The following is a 7,769-nucleotide window of genomic DNA, read 5'->3' as shown; positions in this document are numbered from 1 at the left end:
ATGGCGATCAATTCAAGAATATTGCTACTAAGCATACTTGTTCTCTTGCCTATTTGTTCTGTTTCTACCTTGAAAATTAAAGCAGTTAATCTAGGAGGTTGGCTGGTCACAGAAGGAGGGGTTACACCTTTTCTCTTTGATGGCATCCCCAACAACGACTTTTTGGTTTGTACATATGGCTGTATTAATTAACGCTTAGTAATGATTGTCCATTTTTCACTCTTATTAGTTCTCATTATTTGTCCAATTGACTCCAACTCTTTCTTGGAAGTTTCAAGCTTTTTGTCTTTTTGTTATTTTTACTAGGATGGAACTGGGCTTCAGTTCAAATCAGTAACAACTGGGAAGTATCTTTGTGCGGAGATTGGAGGAGGAACCGTGATAGTTGCTAACAGAACAGCTGCTTCAGTGTGAGAGACTTTTAGTGTAAGTTTTAATTACCTAAGTAAATTATATGGTAATGATTTGGAATTTCAAGTAAATAAAGTCCTTTGACTTCATTGATATGTATACATATAATATATATGGTTTTCTTTGTGTTGTGTAGTTGTGGAGGCTCAATGAGACAACTTTCCATTTCAGAGTCTTCAATAAGCAGTTCGTGGGGCTGAACAACAATGGGAATGGGAATGGGAATGGGATTGATGTGGTAGCTGTTTCAACCACGCCTGGTAAGTCTGAGACATTTGAGATTATAAGAAAGTCTGATGATAAAAGCCGTGTTTGAATCAGAGCACCCAATGGATTCTTCTTACAGGTAATCTTGCTTAATTTCTTGCTTTCGTTCATTGCTATCCTGTTTTCTTTTTCTACTTTAGGCAAGCAAGATAAATAGTAGCTTCTAATGCAGAAGAATAAGCTTCAGTTTTCTACATGGCTGCTTGAGTAAAGTTGGACTACAAAGGTTTTCTTGTAATGGGTCATACTCGAGTGAAAAAATGAACATTAAATGACTTCACTCTTGTAATTCTGGTGCTTATCGTTTGAATTATTTGATAAAATACAAATGACCAAATCGACTGCATGACTATGTTGTATATCAGTATGATGTAGCTTGCCAAATCAAGGTCAATTATAAGATAATGATGGGGTCTAATCTAAAGCAGTGACCTATAATAATTTCGTACATTATATTTATATCAAGCTATGTAAAATTCAAGTTCGAATTATTGGCTGCTAGTCATTACCAAATACTAGAGCTAGTTATAAAAGCAATAGAGAGAAGTTTGTAAAAAAAGGCATAGTAATAGTAACATATTTTACTATGCACTTGTGCAGGCGAAGTCAGAACTGCTGGTGACTGCAGATTTTGCAGGGAATAGTGAATGGGCAAATGATGATGAATCCAAATCGTGCACATCACCATGAAATGTTGATTCAAATCCCAAACCTGGGTGAACCATGAGTAAGTTGGTGTCCATTTGAAGCCCCACATCAGATGGAAAAGAATGGTGATCGATGTCATCAGAGATAGAATCGATGTCATCAGAGCCAGAAACGATGTCATCAAAGACAGAGGAAGACCCACAACCACAGCAGATGCAGTCTACAAGGACTCCAACCGGGGAGACAATGATCCCTCAGTTTTTGTGATAATAATTTCTGGAGGGTTACAGGGCGAATTTCAAGTGACTAATGGTTATGGACCACAGAGAGCCCCACAAATTATGCTGGTAAGACTTAAGAGCTAATACGCACTAATGAATTGACACAATTATTGATTCCTTCTTGCCTTTACAGTTTACACACAGTATAAAATTGAAATGATGAAAAGAACCTTCACTTAAACAAATCTTCACTCCTGTAAGAATATTTTCCTTTTCTACTGGTCATCACTTTATCTACAATACTGCGCACACACCTAATTTTTCAAATTTTTTAAAAAATAATATATTAATGCGATCGATTGTGAATGGTCAATTAAAAATGGTAGGTTCCTTATAAAAAAAAAAATAGTAGATCCGTATAAACATGATTGGCAAAATATGTCTATCACTTACCGTCAATCATATTAGCATGTTGTAAAATTAGAATGTATCTCTATTATTATTGTAATTTTATTAGTGCATCTTGTAATTGTGGTATAGTTAATCTAGGCAAGAAGCATTTTATTGCAATTTACCATCGGATTATGGATCCATAAAGTTCACAACATCTTGTCAAAGTGACTCAAGTCATGTTATTGTTTGCACTTCATGAGTTCTCACAGGTCACAAAAGATTCTTTGAATGAGTGGATATGTGTGTGTGACTTAAATTTTTTTAATCGGTTTGCAAGTAATACAATAATTCTTTGATAAGGGATACACTTTTCTTCCACACCAAAGAAAATCATTTTTCTTCTACAACAATGAATTCAAAAATTAATCAAATTAGTTTTCTTTCTTCACCAAGAAAACCCTTAACTTATCGAGTAATAATAGGAATTTGAGGCATTTTCCAAACAAAAGTGATTTTACACCGATCATAACTTACCAACTTAATACATTGTAAATGTTTACTAGTAGTATTGTAACTAAATGAATTAATTCTCACTGGAATATTTTTCATAGAAAAAAATTATATTAAAATTTCCACCAATTTTTTTTTTTTTTTGAGAGGAAAATTTCCACCAAATTTAAACACTATTCTACGAATAGAAATAGTGTGCCATTTAGAGCGCCTTTCACATTTCACCTTCAACTTTTTTTCCCCTCGTGGGAATGAATTTTAAATTTTAAATTGTAGATAATTATATTGTACCAGTCCAGGAGAAATGAATGGATCCAAAAGGCTGAATATCTGCTGCCATTATTTTTTCATGTCAATGTTTGCAAATCATATTAACCTTGTATATATTATCCTTGGATTTTCCACTAACTTAGCTAGGACTAGGAGGCATGAAATTAAGTTGTTAAGTACACTCTTAAGCCTCTTAGACGTTAACATTGAAATCTCCATGATGAAATGAATTAATGTCTATTTCAAAGTAAATAAAGAAAATTTTGTCATGTTAGTTCAAATTTAAAGACGCTTGGGTAGTGTGTTTTATAGATTTGAAGGATGTGTTGTAAACCTGAAGGTCTCAAGTTCCATTCATTATCTTGAAATATCTAAAAATTCACACACTCTTAACATTATGCGCTACACCACATTCTATTACACAACGTCTATAATTCGGATTTGTATGATAAATTGACGATATGAATTTCAGAACCATTGGAACACATACATAGTTGAGGATGACTTCAAGTTCATATCAAGTAACGGATTGAACGCTGTGAGAATTCCTGTTGGTTGGTGGATAGCAAGCAATCCAACGCCCAAGCCCCTACGTTGAGGGATCACTGCATGCGTTGGACAAAGCCTTCTTGTGGGCTAAGTATGTATACTTACATGCAAACATATCTGCCACTTATTGAGAGCTTTTTATTATTATTTATTTGTGTGTGTGTGTGTTTCATGGTCATGCATGAAAAATTGCAATTAGAAAACCAACCCAACTGATACAGCCTCATTCTTTAAAAAAAAAAAAATAGAGAAAAAAAAAATATATATATATATATATATAAATAGAAAATATATGAAAACATTATATTTTTAATGTTTAGTTTATACGAATCATGATTTGCACTTTGTAATGGACATTTGTGTAGAGGGGACGGGTAGGGGGGGGGGGGGATCCACAAATTTTGAACGTAACACTTAATTCTCCTGTAATATTTTTTGGAAAAAGTTTCTCTACAATCTAAATTGGAGGAACTCTCACCAAACTATGATGTGTCGACACCAAAAATTGACACCTGTCCAACTCAACTAAGGCTGAAAATCAAGAATTAACTTTGGTTAGCTCACTTTTCCATATCTTTTTTTATTTAAAAAAAAAATTATTTCTCACCATCATCACCTGAAACGCTCAGTCCTCTCTTTCTCTCTCTCTCCTTCAACGTAAATCCCTTCTCATCCTTAACTATAATAATGCTAAACATGGCAGCTCACTATAGCAAAGTGCTATGTTTTTATATTATTTTATGTTTCTCTTTCTTTCTTTCTGATATCTCTCACTCTCTCTATCTTTTCTCTCTGCCTCTCTTCCTCCCTGTCTCCCTCTTTCTCACAGAGCTAGGATCTGACTCCGGTCTCTCTCCGTCTCCCTCTCTCACTGAGCTATGGTTTGACTCCGGCAACTGGTGTGGATAGTGGTTCGGCGAAACCGGTGAAGAAGATGAGGTCGAGTTTGTGGTTCGTGGGTCTCTGCTGTTGATCGGGGTGGCTGGGTTGCGGTGGTTCGGCGAGTGTGGCTAGGTTTCGACAGGTGTGGCTGGGTTTTGTGATTTGATTTTGGGTGAAAAATGTCAAAAACAATATGCTCTTTCTAATTTTGGGTCTCTGATTTCTAATGTGGGTTTGTGATTTGTGGTGCTTGTGGGTTTGATTGGTGGTTTTGATGTTAGTTTGCTGAGTTTGTGATTTGGTTTTGGGTGGTAGGGGTCCCGATTTGTAGAGGTTGTGGGTGTTGTTGGTGATGGTGGCTATGGCTGTGCTATCATGGTTTGTGGTGGTTGTTGGTAGTGTTTGAGTTTTGGGTATGAAAGCTATTGGTTGCGTGGTGGTTGTTGGCTATCGGCTGAGGTGGCTATTGGCTGTTGGGTGTGGTGGCTGAACAAATGAGAGAGATGGAGAAGGATTTACGTTGAAGGAGAGAGAGAGAGAGAGAGAGGGAGGACTGAGCGTTTACCAGGTGATGATGATGGTGAGAAATAATTTTTTTTTAAAATAAAAAAAGATATGGAAAAGTGAGTTAACCAGAGTTAATTCTTGAATTTCAGCCTTAGTTAAGTTGGACATGTGTCAATTTTTGGTGTTGACATATCATAGTTTGGAGAGAGTTCCTCCAATTGAGATTGTAGAGAATCTTTTTCCATATTGTTTTATATGTAAACCATTAATGGTATAACACCGAATATTTTGCAATTTTAAATCTCTATGTGATATTACAATTTACACATAAAATAAATCACAAAGAAGATAAGCATTAAATGTTTTTAGGAAGAAGTTACAAGGGGAGTTTGTGTATCCCCACCTGCCCCCTACTCTTTTTTATTTATTTATTTATTTATTTATTTTTATAGTAGTTTGAAGAATGAGAGAAATGGATGATAACCATTTAGTGTGTGTCTGGCAACACTTATTTTTGTTAACTTATTTTACTATTCAGCTTATTTTTACTAATATTTATGAGCCCCACTGCACTTATTTTTATTAACCATTTAGCGGAGAGTCTCACTGTACTATTTCAGCTAACTTTTACCAGCATTTTTAATAAAAAGTTTTCAGTTTCAAGAAGATATCCTTAATATGATTTGAACTCTCAATCTCACCTTAAAGGAATACTCTATCTCTCCGCTACTTAATATACCGACATCCTTAATAATTTGGGACAATGTTCACAAAGCTTGAAGATTCACTCTCTCATATTTTAATTAAGTTTTGAGTAATATTGGTGATACTACAAATTTTACCACATGATGTTTAATAATTGATATATTGTTGATCACAAAAAATGTAATTCAAATTTTTATTTATTCTCGTTGAAATATTACCATATTAATTTGTAAAGTTTATGAAGTAAGATTTGTAGTATATATATTTGCATTTTCCTATAAATTTTTCGAACTTAACACTAGACAAAGACTCCTAAAGTTCTACCCCCACATACCAACCTCAATTAACCCATCTCTCTCTCTCTCAAGATTCAAGACAATTAAACTCTAAACCACTAAACTTGTGCTCAATACTGTTGTGCTTGTAGGAAATATGGGGTGAAGATTATAATTGACCCTCATGCAGCGCCCGGCTCTGATGAATAAAGTTAAGTCGAATTTCCCATCAAAATATATATATAGCCGAGTTTATGGCACTGGAAGTCTATAATGGATTCGATATTTGTGACACATAGGAATGCAAAGAACCCAAGCCTTTATGCAGTTGAACTCATCAATGAACCTGTAGCACCGGGAGTATCACAAGAGAGCCTAAACAAGTACTACAAGGCTGGTTATGAAGCCGTGCGCAAGCCGAGGGAGTTCTTGTCTCTTGCTAGTGGCTTCATGAGATCAGTCATAGATGTCCATTATTACAGCCTCTTCTCCAGCGAATTTGACAGCATGACTGTTCAGCAGAACATTGATTTCGTTCACTGCAACAGGACCTCGCAGTTGAATTATGTCACAACATCAAATGGACCCCGTATTTTTATTGGTATGTGTTAAATTACCGATTGTCTGGGCGGAAACTACCTTTTAATAGGTGGGCCAAAACTACCTTTTAATAGGTGAGGCCCAACACGTGAGAATTTAAATGGGAGGTAGAGTGGAGGAGACAAGGATCGAACTCAGGATCTCATGCTCTGATACCATATTAAATTACCGATTGTCCCAAAAGCTTAAGCTGTTGAGATATGATAAATTTAATCATTTAACCAATACTTCTAAAAGTATGTCTAAATAATAACCATTCCATTAATAAAAATGTCATCTTTTCTATTTTCTACGACCCCAAATCAAAACCAAGGAATTCTAAAATATTTAACACCATTAAAAAAAATCTAAACTAATTGTCAATGGATTAATGTGAACTAGTCGTTGTTTGCAGGCGAATGGGCAGCTGAGTGGGAAGTTAAAAGGAGCAACAAAAGAAGAATGCCCAAAATTTGCCAAGGCCCAACTACATATTAATGGGCATGCACCCATTGGATGGGCTTATTGGACTCTTAAAAATGTCAATAACCATTGGAGTTTGGAGTGGATGATCAAGAATGGCTATATCAAGCTTTAGTTGAGAATTAGGGTGGTTATTGTACTTCCAATTTACTTTTTTTTTTTTTTCAATAATCACTTCGATCAAATAAATAAATAAATACTTCCCTTTTAACCAAATGAAAAGACTTCCATATTTGTTTTAAATCATAATTTTTGAACCTGCATTGTGGTTTCAATTTCATAGCTCTTTATCGTCTTATTTAACTATTTTACTACATTATTATTGGACTAGGACATTAATTTAATTGATTTTGTATAGAACAACAACAAATGTTTCGTTTCAAAATTTTATAGTCGACTTTAGATCCTTCACCCTTTTTTTTTTTTTGTTCCCTCAACTTAGATTTCCTCTTTAATACATGTGCATTAATTTCCCTCCTTTGAATGTAACCAAGCCATATTAACTGACTTTTTTCATATTTTCATTAATAAGGGCTGCCCCTTTATTAAATATGTTAGCTTCTTAAATCACCTTAATTTTTTTTGATAGATTTCCTAATTTTTTTAAGCCACGTCTTCTTCAATAATTTGTTGATTTATTCCTCGCATAAAGAGCAGGCCCTCTGAGGTCCAATTCACTTGCCATATTTGATTTAAAGACTTTAGTATTTATACCACCGCACACCCTTGGTGCGATGATTACTCCACAAGTATAAATGTTTGTGGGGTGTGGGGGGCAAGGGCCGAGGTTTAAGTCTCCACGAGGCAGCTTCATACACATATACACTTAGATTAGCCTAGAGTAGAAATTCTATCTTGTATCCAAAAAAAAAAAAAAGAGACTTTAGTATTTATTGATACTTAGTAAAATACTATACATGTTAAATACAGTAAGTATACAGGAGTATTATTCGAAATTTTTTAAAAAAATATGTTTTAAAAATTTGTCATAAAAATACGGAAATGGTGAAAAAACAATACGTGTATAGTACGAGTATAATATATTTATTTTTAAAAATTATGTAAAAAA

General features: G+C 34.5%; 1 pseudogene; it reads left to right on the top strand.

The window, feature by feature from the left end:
* On the top strand, window positions 1-6,854 carry LOC142613811 (putative glucan 1,3-beta-glucosidase A; annotated as a pseudogene).
* Window positions 6,855-7,769: the final 915 nt, after the last annotated feature.

This window comes from Castanea sativa, chromosome 10, assembly GCF_040712315.1.
Source record: "Castanea sativa cultivar Marrone di Chiusa Pesio chromosome 10, ASM4071231v1".
NCBI classification, from domain to species: domain Eukaryota; kingdom Viridiplantae; phylum Streptophyta; class Magnoliopsida; order Fagales; family Fagaceae; genus Castanea; species Castanea sativa.
This window is presented reverse-complemented; position numbering and strand designations above follow the sequence as displayed.